The sequence below is a fragment of the Oreochromis aureus genome, linkage group 20, assembly GCF_013358895.1.
Source record: "Oreochromis aureus strain Israel breed Guangdong linkage group 20, ZZ_aureus, whole genome shotgun sequence".
Classification (NCBI taxonomy): domain Eukaryota; kingdom Metazoa; phylum Chordata; class Actinopteri; order Cichliformes; family Cichlidae; genus Oreochromis; species Oreochromis aureus.
In genome coordinates, this window is record NC_052961.1 from 34,114,654 (window position 1) to 34,129,435 (window position 14,782).

Genomic DNA, 14,782 nt, shown 5'->3' on the forward strand with positions numbered 1-14,782 from the left:
TCTAAAAATAACCAGCGATAGGTGAAATCAAGTAGCCAATTTTATTATTTTGATGCGTGGACATCGTGGACATCCAGTACTGCACTTTTTAATTTAGAAGGTAAGTCACAACATACCCTTCATACATACTAATGTATAGAAACCCTCACCAGCAATCGTTCATTTTTGTGTGGCTTTTTCACGGTTTGTTAACATGCTGTGTAGGTGTGTACTTGACTCGCTGATATCGACATAACGGAAACATCTGTGACTGTTGTTCATCTGTAGTTTGAATGCTGAACATTTGCCTGTTTAAAGAATAAGACCAGTCACTATACAGAGATGTGCTTCTGAATGTGGACGATGTGTTTTATGCTGCAGTGATGTAGTTCTGCTTGTGTTGAGTGATGCAAACAACCGATCGATCTAAACTCTTTAAACGTCAATCACGTGGTTACCGCTACCGCGAAAAAAATCGGGACGGTAAGCCAATTTCTGTCTTAGCGCGACGGCGCTGCTGTGTGTTTTGTGGTCTTCTTTTGCGGCTAATTCAGTGAATTTTGGTCTGATCGTGGTGAAACTTGGTGTGTGGAGTCAGTGATAGCTCTGGGAGCTAACCAGCCTATCTTTAACCGGTTACTTACATGAAGTCTGAAGAATTTCTGGTTCGGTTTTGTTTGTTTAGCGGACTTCTGCGCATTTACGTAACTGCTCGTTTAATCGCGGCTTATTTTCGGTGTGTTTGGTGGTTGTAGAAATGGTTTATATGACATTTTAGCTGAGATTATGAGGTTTCTGTGGATACCACACATGTCTGGACTTATATTTCTCAACCCGCATTATAACCGATTAAACGTGATCTCCTCCTTTTTGCCCCCGGTACCGGAGACGTGGGGCTTAAGTGGTTAAACGTCAAAATCTATCATTAGATTTTTTTGTGACACAACAGTGGTGAGTGTTCCCACCTTCTGCTCTTTGGAACTTAACGCAATCTTTCCGTTTTCAAGTTTTGGACATGATTTTGGAGTATATCTTCGCAGTAGCGATTTACCGCAAAGTAAAGCTACCGGAAATGTGCAACCCCACATCCGGCCTCAAACCAGGAAGTTAGCATTTTCTCGTGCACATAGTCAATAACGACAGGAGAGGTCTCAGTGTCTCACTCCAACTTTATTAAATGACTCTCACAAACTTCACATACAGTAAGCGCCAAAATCTCCACCCCAGCACTTCCTTTCAACTTGGGTGTGAGTGGAGCCACCTGGTGGTCCGCCACAGTGGATCCTATTCTTGTTTTTACTCAGGGTAATCCTGAATCCTTTGTTAAATGTACTGGTTCTTGTATAACATGTCTCATTTACCCATGCACTCCCCCCCGGACCTACACTACTTAAAAACACTAAACTGAGATAAATTATTACGGTGAAATGTATGTTTTCTTCCTTCTTGTTTGCCACTGTGCTTGGATGTCTGCCACATTCCTGGTTGTGATTATCTGTTGAAGATATACTGATGATAAGATGAATATGGAATATATCCATCCTTACATGCCATTGCTGCTGTGTGTGAGGAGAAAACTGAAATTGTGAATACTATTAAAGTCTTTTTTTTTCTTCTTCCTTCTGTTTGAAGCTGTGATATATTTAGCAGATGAGTACCTCACTTTCCTGAATTTAGCTTGCAAAAAAAAAAAAAAAAAAAAAAAAATCAGGTCTGCCTGTACTTGTGTGTTTGTCCAGGTTGAAGATAGTCACATGATCACTTATGACACATCTGAGTCTGTGCGCCCCCTCCGCTCTGCATGCATGTACATTGCATGCATCCCAACAACATCACGTGACACGTAGCATTCCTCTTCCTGACACATTTTCTCCCTTCTCATCTGTCACTCTCATTTATCTCCAGTTTTTTTCCCCCTGGTGTATCTACTGGGGAAAAATCTGGCTGCTTCTCTCCTCAGTTGCTCCTTTCCTGTCATCCTTGTCTCTGATTTTCTTTCTCTCTCTGTTGCTGTCTGTCTCCGTACTTATCCCTCTGCCAAAATCCTCAGCTTCCTTCCACTGCTTTTCTTTTCACCGTCTGTCATCTGTCCCTGTATCTCCCACATTTTTTCTCTGCTTCTCCTCCCTTCTGCTCTCCTCCTCCCTCTGTCTCCCTAATGTTGTATTAATAATGGAGAAGGTGCACGTTCAGGCAGGCTCCATAAATTAACCATCAGATGGGAAGGAGCCAGAGGAGTAGGGAGAAAGGAAAGCAACATAGATGGATGTGAGAGGACTGGAAGTAAGGCTGGCAGGTGAGGAGAAGAAGGAAGTGAAGACGAGGGTAAAATGACTAGTGGAGGATTGGAGAGTTTGTCTTTGTATCACACTTCAGCACTCTCCAGCCTGCTCGGATGGCCTCCCCTCTCCTCTGTCGACTTCTGATCTGCTTACACATCACTTCAGCCTTTACTCTGGGCTTGAGGGCAAGTCAGAAGGTCACACTCACACAACCAGCTGTGTTCATGTGCATCTTCATGTGCGCGAGTGTTTATATCAAAATGACAGTTTTGGATGTTGATGCTGTATCAAGCCTGCAGTCTAGGAGAGCTGAGTGTCCTTGACCTGATAAAAGCCCTGCAGCCTCAGCCTCAGACCTATTAGAGACCAACCAAGTGCTTCTAAACACACTAAATGCCTAATGCACAGACAATAGATTGAACAGAGCAAGTTTGTGTGTGTCTGTCTGTGTGCGTGCCTGTGTGTGTGCCCGGTCTTAGTATTTAGGGGAGGAGCAAAAAAAGCAGTTTGCATGATTCATCGTTCGTGTAAACAGAGAGATAATGAAAAGATGGATCGGTCAGCAGACAGAAAAAGCCATCGTACTGTCAGCTGAAGGTCTGTCAAGGCCTTATGAGACTCAGCTTTTCTTACTGGGAATATAATTACAAAGAAACTGTTTAAATGTGAAGCATTTCTTTGTAAAAATAGATGTTATGTAACAAAAACAAAGTGCTCTGAAAAAACATCTTCAGTTATAATTTATTAAGTTAAGACTCAAGGCCAAGAGTCTCTAGGCATGCCAGCAGCTTGGAAGCTTTACTTGGATGTTGCCGTGCTGTGAGCAGATATGCTAATATGAAAAACCTGTAATCGCACGCTGGTGATCCAGTTGTCAAGAATAATATTCAAATTTGGTACGAGGTGGGAAAGTATATAGTTACAAAAAAAAGATTTGTATCATCCATCAGATGATATCATATCCTGAGCCGTGCTTTTAGTCTGAATAGAAAATATGTTGTTTTCTTTTTATTCTTTTTTAATGGAAGAGTTAACTACAGTATCTACTGCTGAGATGCTTTTTTATTTAAAGCAGATGAATATATTTCACTCACTGGATCCCCTCAAATACCTCCCACATCATGATAACAAAGGTGTGTTTAATAAGAGTCGTCATATCAGAATTTTATGTCTTGTTCCTCTGAGACTTCAGTAGCTCTACTATGTGACTTTGCACTGTCTTTTCTGATATATATTTTACAGCTTCTCAACTTTTTGGGAATTGAATTAAACTCAAATGAAACTTAAATGGAAACAGGAGCTTGTTTGTTAACTTGTATTCATAAGCATGTCTCCAGCATGTTGATAATTATCAGTAAGGTACAGAATTTGACAGAATAAAATTTTGACCTGAGGCTGGTGCTAGGTTAAAACGATCAGGAAAGTAATTACAATTCACTACCTGGGACCACATCCACGTTTAGGTTTGGCAGTTTTTCGAGTATATAATGGCAGATGGTGTGAGCATGAATTGAGGCTGCAGTTTGGGGAAGGGCTCAGAGGGGACTGGCGCCGGCTCCCAGGCAGGGCTGATCCTCATGTACTGTACCTCATTTACCTCATGAGAGGTAAATGAATTGAAAAAGGGAGGGATGGTGGGGCACTAAAACAAGAACAAACAGCTTGTAGTACAGGGGAGTCATATATGGACAAAGAACCCGCTCCTGAAATCCAGATATACTATCTCTCATTCATCATGAGGAATGCAAATCACTCTCAACTGTGATTGCGACAACAACACAAATGTGAACCTCAAGTTAAAGATAACAAGACGAAACTATAAAATCAGCACCAAAGCTGATGTGTGCAGTGTGTGTGTGTGTGTGTGTGTGTGTGTGTGTGTGTGTGCATGGACAGTCTGTGGTCCATCTCCCTGCAGTGTAGAGGATATCTATTAATAAATTCATTTGATTTAGCTATAAATACATTTCTCCTATTTCTCCTCACACTGGCTTGCTCTATAATGCTGTACAACAGCTTTGACAGTAGCCATGCATGTGGATGGGGGAGGGACGGTGGGGGTCTGGGTGACTGGTGCATGTGTGTGTGTTGGCTGGAGATTACATGAAGTGAACATATGACTCTGTTCTTCAGCGCCAGGATATGCAAGCTTTCAGCACAGTGGACAGTTCCTGAGCTTTGTGGAGTTGCAGAGAACAGAAGAACAGCCCCCAGCTTCTAAAGTGGGATTAACTCTGGTCCCTCTCACCCAGACACATGAGCTGTGGACCAGCTTCCCAATGTGTGGAGACCACTATCTACGGGGCTTGTATGTGCAGTCTCTGAAAAACATTGTTTTTGCACTTGACTTCATAGAGTTTGCATGAAAAGAACGCTTTGTCTCTTCAGTTGATCTCACTCCACATAACAGGGCATCCTTTTCCATTCATGTCATAAGAATTGCTGCTGCTTCCAGAAATATAAACTCATCTTCTCCTGTGCCCCAGAGGAGATTTCCCAGAACCACACAGCAAACAGAACAGGAAGGGCTTTAATTAACTGGATACAAATGGTGCTAAACAAATTACTAAAGCATGCAAGCACAGCTAACATTTATAACATTCATTTATTTACCTTTAGCTTCTGTCTGCATGTTAGTTTTAAAGTATTAAAGTTTAAAGTTGGAGAGTAACATAGTATATTTATTAATATCCTGTACTGCAGGGGTGGTACAGGTGGAGGAAATTAGAAACAAAGAGCGAGAAACCAAATGACTCTGCATGCTGGTATTAGTAACTTTTCTACAACAAAGCAGGCCTACCTGAAACATTGTGTGGCATTATAGAGAACAAAAGGCATCAGGACACTGTTTACTTAGGGGACAATACAAGGTCATTAAAATGTGTTGTTTCCTCACAGACTTCCATACAATCAAATGTTGGTTAGTAAGACTGGAACAGAGCTACTACAGTAATATGATAAACAACATTAACAAGTGTTAATGGAACTGCAATAAAAACAATGACAAAAAAAAAAAAAAACAAGTGTTAATGGGACTCTATGCAGTCCTGTGAAAGGTAAGTATACCATTACGGCTGCCATGAATTAAGAAGGTAATTAGCATCCAGGTACAGCTAATCGAGCACTCAAGGAGCAAGTGTGAACACCTCTATAAAAGAAGTTGTGGCAGTTTGCTTGTATGGAGCATTCAGGTGTGTGTTAAAACAATGTCACAATCTTCGCAGGAATGGCTGTCCTGTCAGACTATGCAATGCTCAGAAAGAAAAAAACAAAACAAAAAAACAGAAAGACCCAAGCGCTATATCTCAGATTCCACGTCTCAGTTAGCATGTTAAATGTTAAAGTTCATGACAGTACAATAACAAAAAATCTGAACAAGTCTGGCTTGTTTGGAAGGGTTGCCAGAAGAAAGCCTCTAAAAAGAACATGGCAGCAAGGCTTAGGGGTGCAAAACTGCATGTGAAGAAGTCACAAGACTTCTGGAATAATGTCCGTTGGATGGACAAGACAAAAGTGGAGATGTTTGGCCATAATGCAGCTCATAATTGGAGACAATTTATCTGAATTTTAGGAGCGGGCCAACACCTCATACAAACCCCTTCCAGTTGTCTGTCTATATATGACCCCCCCCCCTCCCACCACCACCTCCTGAAAGAAAAGCTGTTTATTTTTACAGCACATCCTCCCTCCCTTTTTTAAAACTCATTTACCTTTCATTAGCACATGAAGCTATGCCTGGCCCAGAAGCTGAGATTGTCCCCGAACTGCAGCCTTAATTCTTGCTTAACCATCATCTACCTGAAACTCTAAATGAGGACGTGGTCCCAGCTAGTGAAGGCACAGCATAATGCACACATTTGGCAAAATAACATATCACCACAAACACCACACCATTTATGTGAACCTTTAAGGAAAATGTTGGTGTTCTTTGTGTATAAAGTGTTCGTAACTCAAATGCCAGACATGTATAGATTGTAGTGAATTTAAATGAACAGGATCTGATCCTCGTGTTCTTAAAATGTAGTACTAATTGCCATGTTGCAGTTTAAAGGTGATGGATTTCATATTTTGCTGTTTGCAGAATAAGAGTTTTGATGTTTTTCCGTTGTTATAACATTTGTCGTTAGTTGATTTGGCATAAAATGAGTACTCCAAATTACCAAAATAGCTGCCTATTTTGGTAATTTGGAGAACTCAATTTAAGCCAAATTAAGGACCTGCACAGCGGTGAAGTGGATTAGAATGGTTAGATTGTGGCTATAGGCCTATCAGTGGACGACTGGAAGTTTTATTGTAAAAGATAATGTTTAGATCAATGCGTGCCCGTGCTGGGATTTTTTAAAAGATGGCTTTAGATGCCAACTGATAACAGAGACTACTCTAGAGGAAAAACGTTCGTTGCGGTGTGTCTGGTGTCGTCATGACGCAGGCGAGTAGGTGGGGGTGACGTACAGAGCATCCCTCAACCCCCTCTAACTGATGCTGAGACTGAGCTCCTGTGTGCGCGAGCTCTGGTAGCAGCTCAACCTCCTCCTCATCCTGCAAACATGTCGCATGAGCTTCTCCTCACACGTTTCTTTTCTTTCCTTTTTCTCCCACTGCCCTTCACAGTTCGCCGAATTTGGTTAAATTAGCCGCTTTCACAGCGGGGAATAGCTATCCTCGTCCAGGCACACGGACGCCCCCTCCCCACAACGGAGGTGTTTAAACTCTCAACCGGGCGCATTCTCCCTCTTTCTCTCTCTCTCTCTCTCTCTCTCCAACCGCCGCAGAACTCTGCCGACCAACCGTCAGGTGACCGCGCTGAGCGGAATATTCACCCGCACGGCCGTCGACTTTCATCCCTTCACTCCTTTGGACTCCAGGCAACCGGAGCTGCCGCAGCCCCAGTCCCCCCCTGTCTCCTCTCATCCGGTTTGGGACATTCTCCGCTCCACGCACACACAGATTAACGGGGATTCTGCCTCCCCACCCGCGCTGATGCTGATGTCCTTGAGCTCGGCCTGGACGGTGAGTCGATGAGTCTGTGCGTGCTCGCGTGCGTGACTATTATTTACCCCGGGCACCCGAGCGCCTTTTTAATGGGGAAGATGTGCTGCTTTCGCTGTGATTCATTACTCGCATGTCGGGAGGTTTTTACGGGTTTACAGAATGTGCAACATGGCCTGATGTGGCATTTGTCATCGCAGGCCTTAGACAGCTATAATAAAGCCTATACAGTAGAGCATACCATAATAACCTGGCGAGCAGCGCTATGACATTATAAGGAAGTGTGTGCTTGCGTGTACGCGCGTCTACGCGCCGATATGCGTGCGCACGCCTGTGTAAATCCACATATATATTCATCCTTCCATCCATCCCCTCATCCGTGTCCCGTGTCAGTTGATGAAGGGCTACAGTCCCACATTATCACCCAACAGCACGCGCTGTTCTCGCGCCTGCCTCTCGTTTTTCCCGGGCGCTGTATGCAGCAGGCATGTAAGGGCTATTTGGGATCAGTTGCGTTGTTTGTCTCGGTTACGGCGCATCGCACCTGCAGCGCCAACTGCGGGGGTTTCATTTTGATCCGGTAATGATCCGTGACCCGAGGGACCTTCACATGTCGCCCGGCGTCGCGTGGGTGTGAGTTAGGCAAAGTGGGCCGGTGGTGGCCAGGCCAGTAACCTTGCGGAGGGACATCGGGTAAGCTAGTGGCGCACCACTGGCTTCACTCTGTCTCTCCTTGCCTTGTAGCGGGCCTGCCGTGTAAGTGTCTCGACTTTATTCATAACCTCCTCTTCTTGCTTTATGTGTTGAAGATGAGCGGAGAGATGAAGCTTGAGTAAGTGTGAAGGTGACCAGGAAAGGTCGTTTTGAGTGGGAAATACACTGTTGCATGGGGCAGCTCTAGGTGCACCAAGAATTAGTAATGTGTGTGAGTGTGACTTTAGCTTTGGGTGGGTGGAGATGTATAGGCGCTCATGTGGGAAGGACATGGGATACCTTGAGTATATCTGTGCTGGATGTGATGGATACAGATGGATACACAACAGTGCCCATTAACTGGTTATCATCAGGCCATTTTCTTTCATTCTTTCTTTCTCCAAATTGATGCCAGGATTTTGTTGTCTGTCTCAAACGTTCTCCAACCTCACTGTTTCTTTAACGGGCTCTACCGTAATGTGGATATCTAAGCCCTGTTGGTGGCCCACCTTTAATGGCTTCAGCCTCTGACTGTGTTGAATTCTAAGTGTGCTATTCCCACTGGGGAATAACAGAAGTGTGTGACTGGCGCCAAGCCAGGCAGGCAGCTGCCCAGATACAAAGGCCCCACCAGAGGTGACCCTTCAGATGCCTGTCGGAAAGTAGGACTGCAGGTGCACAGGTGGACTGCAGCCGAGCTATAGGGAATACTGACACGCTCACACACACGGAATGTGGACAATCTCACCCCAGATGATAACAGTGTGCACAAGATTTAGAGACGTGAACACACAGCTGCACACAAACTTATTCAGTTACATATGCTCAAGTCTGTGTGTATGGAGCCTGGTTTGCCTTTATCCACCACACACACACACACACACACACACACACACACACACACACACACACACACACACACACACACACACACACACACACACGGACCTCCTGGCCTGAAATTCAAATCCCATGAGGATCTTCCCTCCTGTCTCTTCTGCACACTTCTCAACCTCCTTGCTGCTGCAATGAAGAGAAAACACCCGAGGGAACGGAGCGGACACTTTCTCTTTAAAAAAAAAATCAAATTGCTTCAACCCTCTAAGGGATAGTGTGTGGACAAGCAGGTCCAGCATTCAGTATAAATGGGCAGTCTGCTGACAATTGTGGTGACCTTTTGTTTGACTCTTTTCATGTTTTTCAGTCAGGACAGGACACCCCTACCCCCTTCGCTGACTCTCTTATTTTGAAAGCGTCGTCGTGTGTGACACATTTGTGTATGTCATGACATATCATATAATTGATGTCTCTGGGCATGAGGGTTTGTGTCTTTGTGTGTTTACTGTCCATTTGTGATGCTTGCATCCTGTGCCTAAAGGTTTGTGTGCATAAGAGTTAGAAATGCATGACAAAACAAAGTGCTTCTCTTTTTTTGCTATGTATATAATGCAGCCTTACATGCACTCATGTGTTGCGCACATCAAATCTGAGTTGACCAGAAGGCCACATTCAGAGTTGGGTGCAGTAGTTTGGAGGATGAACAGAAGCTGTTTGTTGCGTGACTGTTACAAAATCAGATGGAAGACATCAGGCTGGGTAAGAAAATGTGCAACTGGGTGAGTAAATAAATGATTGCAGTAGCAGGAAGCAGGTAGACAGGGAGAGCAGTAAGATAAGGGTGTTGGGATTGGGGTGGGGGTAAAAATAGGTAAAAATAATAACGAGCAATGAGACACCACAAGACACAGAATGGAAGAACAAAAAAAGGTGGTAAACCCATATAGATGGAGCAGAAAGACAGATACAGAGCAAGAGGAAGCTTCAAAGGCAAAGGAGGGTGACTCAGTCATAAACTAACACTCTCAGTCAGGATAGAAGCATGACAGGGAAGAGAAGAAAAAGGGGAGGGAGAAGATGCAAGAGGCAGAGGGAGCTGTGGGAGACTGAAAAGTGGAGAGGAGGGAGGAGAAAAGGAATTAATAATCAGTTTCACTTTGTTTTTTTCCTGCTCCTCCATATGTAAAATACTCTGATAGGGAAAAAGAATCTGATGTGTCATGTGTGATGCTGAGAATAGTTAAAGGCGGTGCTATTTGCTCATGCAGGATGAAGCTCCGTTAGTGTTGGTGGAGTGGAAAGAGAAAGGAACTTGCTGCTGTACTAAGCCATGCTGAGCGATGTTGGTGTCAGATTTATTTTAATGAAATTTGTCCCAGAGATAGGTTAACATGTTTTTGTCAGTGATTGGGAAATTGTTTTTCAGTAGATTAAGATGAGGAGCTCACTTCAGGAAATTTCAGATGTAGTGTATTCAACTGATCTAAAGTAATACTATCGGGGTATGATAGGCTAGCTTACTGTTTAGAGGTCCCACAAAAATATCAAAATATCCAAATCAGGAAAGAAGAATATATCTAGTTTCCCGCCAGGGGTTTTTCCAGTTTTTATTTTAAATGATTTTTTTTTCCTTTTTTAATGTAATAGCCCCAGCGAACCGAGAATCGGGGGGTGGGATCAGAAAATTCCATCTGAAGTAAAACCAAACCAGCTAAAATTACTTGCAAATTCAGTGAGTTTCCATGACATTAATTATGTACAGACCTCCCAACTACATAAAGGGGCTCTACAGTATGACATGTGGCTGCCTTATAAAACCATATGGTGACCCCATGTATGACGCAGGACAAGATTCCCAGGGATAGTAGGGCTAAAACAGTGAAGCGCTGTAAATATAAAACTATTCTATTGAGTGGTAGAATTAAAGAATAACGTCTCACACATACTTTGAAGTCCTCCTTTGTAAAGTAAAGAAGTTAGAGAATGGTAGGCAGTAGAAAAAAAACACTATTGTCATTTAGGCACAGTGTTACATTGGGTGACATGCTCTCTCATTTCCCACGTTTGCATTTTGACCCACAGTTGTATCTGTAAAAGCTCAGTTTAGTCCTCTTTAAGCAATAAAAAACAGCATTGCTCTGTTTTTAAATGGGTCTATTCTGCTTTACCCGGATTTCTGTTCCCTGTATACTGTTCCAAAGGTGCATGACACTGTAAAACATAGCCAGTCTTTCAGTTAATGTGGTTATCGTATGTACAAGTAATCGGTCTGAGTGAAAAGCTCAGGATTCAGACTGCTTCAGTCACATACTTTGACACAGTCTTTTGCTTTCTGTTTGGCTCTGTATGATGTCAGTGAGAGTAGGTCTGGTGGTGAGCATATAGGCCTTGATCACATGACTTTATAAAGCTTTGTGAGGGGCAGCCAATCAGAAGAAAGTTATCTGAAAGGGAGCGGTAGGGGACCGAAAACATATTATTTTAGATGAGCATCAGCTGAGGAGCTTCATAAATAATTAGTGTAAGATTACTCTGAGCTGTGAAGCATGTACACACACAGTAAACAGCAGAGATTAAGCATATTAGGTTTGAAATGAGCAGACCCTCTCAGATCCACTTTAAAGAAAGGAAGGAGGAAAGAGCTCTGAATTTGGGAAGCTCTCTGTCCCACTGCTTGTGGCTGAGTAACATGGACAGGACAGAGAAGTATTGAGCAACAGAGCACCAGGCTGGGAGATATGGAAAAGAATATAACCATTTTCATATTGTCATGATATAAAATGCAAGGAGCTGATGTGAAAATATATGGTCGATTTTGGTTTAAATATTATTTCTGTCAGAAGCTGAACATTATAAATGTACTGCAACAACTGTATTTTAAATAAATAACATGGGTATAAAAGGCAAACTAAAGCAAAACCTTTAGGTGTTACAGTGGTCTCTTGATTATCGCGGGAGTTACGTTCTAAAAATAACCCACGATAGGTGAAACCCGCGAAGTAGCCAACTTTATTTTTTTACAATTATTATAGGCTGTAAAACCCCTCACTACACACTTTATACACTTTTCTCAGACAGGCATTAACATTTTCACACTTTTCTCTCATTTGTTTAAACACTCAAAGTTCAAATCTTCATAGAAAAATAAGTCCAGTATTATAGAATGAAACCAAGGCACCCGCGGTTTTGACGGTGCAAAACGCGACATTGTTGTGTTTGTTGGGGAGAAAACTTGCAGACATACAGTACAGTACTTCAGAGTCACATTACTGGCGATCGACGATTTATGTAAATTTGACAAGCTGAACGCATTCTGTAGAGGAGGTACGGCACGAGACTGACTGACAATGCATGTTTCATGTTGTATACAGCGCTTTGAGTACTCCGGGAGAGTAGAAAAGCGCTATATAAGAATCAGTCCATTTACCATTTACAGTGGTCTACAGGCAATCAGGACGCAAAACATAATGCACTGTTAAAAAAAAAAGCATGCAAAATTCCACCCAAACAAATCCGCAAAACAGCGAGGCCGCGAAAGGTGAACCGCGTTACAAGCAAGGGACCACTGTACAGAAAAACACAAAGAAATTGAAATCTTTTGATCAGTTCCAAAGAAATAAAGTAGATAAATATGTATAGAAATAAACTGTTTAGAATTGACGATCCTGCGTTCACATTTGAAAAGTTTCTTGAATTTGTACTAGAGACAACAGAAATGGACATATTCACTCAATTGTGATGCTTATGGTCCAAGGGAAGTGTTGTACAGTCTCAATGAAGTGAGCATTGAGGCTTATATATGATTTAGTGTGCAAGTCATGCCAACATCAGTCTGATGTGGCAAACACAGTTCGGCTGTCGCCAACAAAAGCGAGAAATGTTTACGGCCACGTTGGTAGTCAGGGTCAGTCTCTTTATTCAGCTGTTTAAGTCTGACATGTCGCTACTGAGATAATGTTGTGGTGTTACCTGCGTTTGTCCGCATGCTGCTGTGGTTCTTTGCCGTACTTTAAATATCCCAAATATCTCCATACTCCCAAATTCCTCGAATCCTTCTTTTCAACATTATCCTTGCTTTTCAGCCTGGGGGCCGTGTCCGTTGGGGTGTCATGTTCGGTAACGATGTTACTCAAGTTTTTGCTAATATTTTCAGATGTCATCTTGTCTTTTATCTCGCCGGCATTCCTAATTTACTGGTGTAGCGTAGCAGCCCAAACATTAGCTTCTGTGCTGCTCCTGGCTCCTCCTCCTACATTCTGCGTTGTGTGTGCCAACCTAAGTTGACATGGCGTTAACTATTCCAATCATATATTTGGTTATGGGCAGCACTATTCTCATTGTCATTGGCCTTTTGTGTTGTCTGTCAAAACGTGGCTGGAATGCTCTCTGTTGATTTTGATTATGTTTGGTATACTTATATAGGAAGGTTTTCGCATGATAATTATTTTTATCTATGTATCACCCAGCGGTACACCAGGGTGTAGGTTTAGGTCTTCTCATGGTGTTTATTGACAAAAAGGTCATCAAGGCAAATATGGTGTTTTAATGATCCACGAACCCTGAAGTCTTATAATCATGGATTATGGCCGATATCCATGGATTCAGTAAAGAGAATGTAACCAGCTGTGTGTCAGGTTATATCTGCTTGTTGTGTTTAGTTCCTGATCCACAAAAGCTGTTTCTTTACATCAGTTTAAATTAGTGTTTTGTTGTTTTGGGGTTTTTCGGCTCTTTTTTGACTAGACACAGTTTATGTCAGTGTCTCTTTAATTTCTGTTATAGACTTTAGTCGTAGGTATTTCCATATTGTGTCAAGTAGACTGTAATTGGTTTGAATAATCTGTTGCAGATGCACAAAATGGCAAAAAATGTAACTTTACAATCTCAGAAAATATTTTTGAACTTAAACATTTCAGTTTTCAGTAATTCTTGCAAAGTTAAAGTTTTAACTTCATGGAATATCCTAGTTGTATTGCATTGTATTTATTTTTATGTTATTGCATTTTTTGGGGGCTACATATTTATAGTCATGATAATCCTGAATTTTCTAATCAGTGTCATTCTATTCAAGTATTCTTATTGATTTTAGTGACAAAATATTTGTCACTAACACTCCTTTTACATCACTTTTGTTCTGCTTTCTTACTATTGTACAAATCTTTGCATCAACATAAAATCATCCTCCTTATTTACCTAAATTAGATCAACTTTTACGTTTTAAGTTGTGCTACATTTCTGTTTATTGCAGATAAATAATGTGTTTATTTGTCTGACCTAAGTGTATCCTTTAAGGACATCTACATCATGCAGGCCATTCATTGTGCCTGCATGATGGATATGAATAAAATTAAAATTGTTCCCAATATGCAATTGCAGAAGGCAGGAAGGCAGTTCATCTTTGTGAGCTAAATGCTACAATCTGTACAGACTCCTTTTTATGGATGTCTGAGGTGATGTCGGACAATTTCTGTTGTCTTCCTTGACCTTTGTGCATTCATGTTATTGCAGACTGGGTGAGTTTTCAGAACGTTGAGAAAGTTGTTGTGTTGCATTTGCAATGCAGACACTTGAAACTTTTTTGTGGAAACAGCTCCCAGGTTAAATTTGGGAGACTGGCAACCTCTCTGCTTTAAAGATTTGACTTAAAACTTTCCTTTTTTCTAAAGCATATAGTTATGGTTGGATCAGGTGACCCTGAATCGTCTCTTAGTCACGCTTCAATAGGCTTGGGCTGGTGGGATTGTCACATTATGCTCTGAGTGTTTCTTCTTAATCACTGCTTTTCACTCTCTATATATTTATACATAACTTTACATTTAATCATTAATTACTATTAATCTCTGGCTCCACACCACAGGGTGTCTTTTGTCTTCCTCCCCTCACCCCCAACCAGTTGTGGCAGATGGCTGCCCCTCCCTGAGGTTTCTTCCTGTTGAAAGGGAGCTTTTCCTTCCCACTGTCGCCAAGTGCTTGCTTGTGTTATTTCTGTGTATTATGGTAGG

General features: G+C 42.1%; 1 protein-coding gene across 1 annotated transcript in view; it reads left to right on the plus strand.

The window, feature by feature from the left end:
- The first annotated feature begins 7,044 nt into the window (after positions 1 to 7,044).
- atp2b3b (ATPase plasma membrane Ca2+ transporting 3b) overlaps positions 7,045 to 14,782 on the plus strand; it is a 71,524-nt gene continuing 63,786 nt past the window's right edge. Inside the window, exon 1 of the mRNA XM_039605025.1 lies at positions 7,045 to 7,271. The gene's annotated coding sequence lies outside the window, so the exon portion shown is untranslated. The remainder of the gene's footprint in view (positions 7,272 to 14,782) is intronic.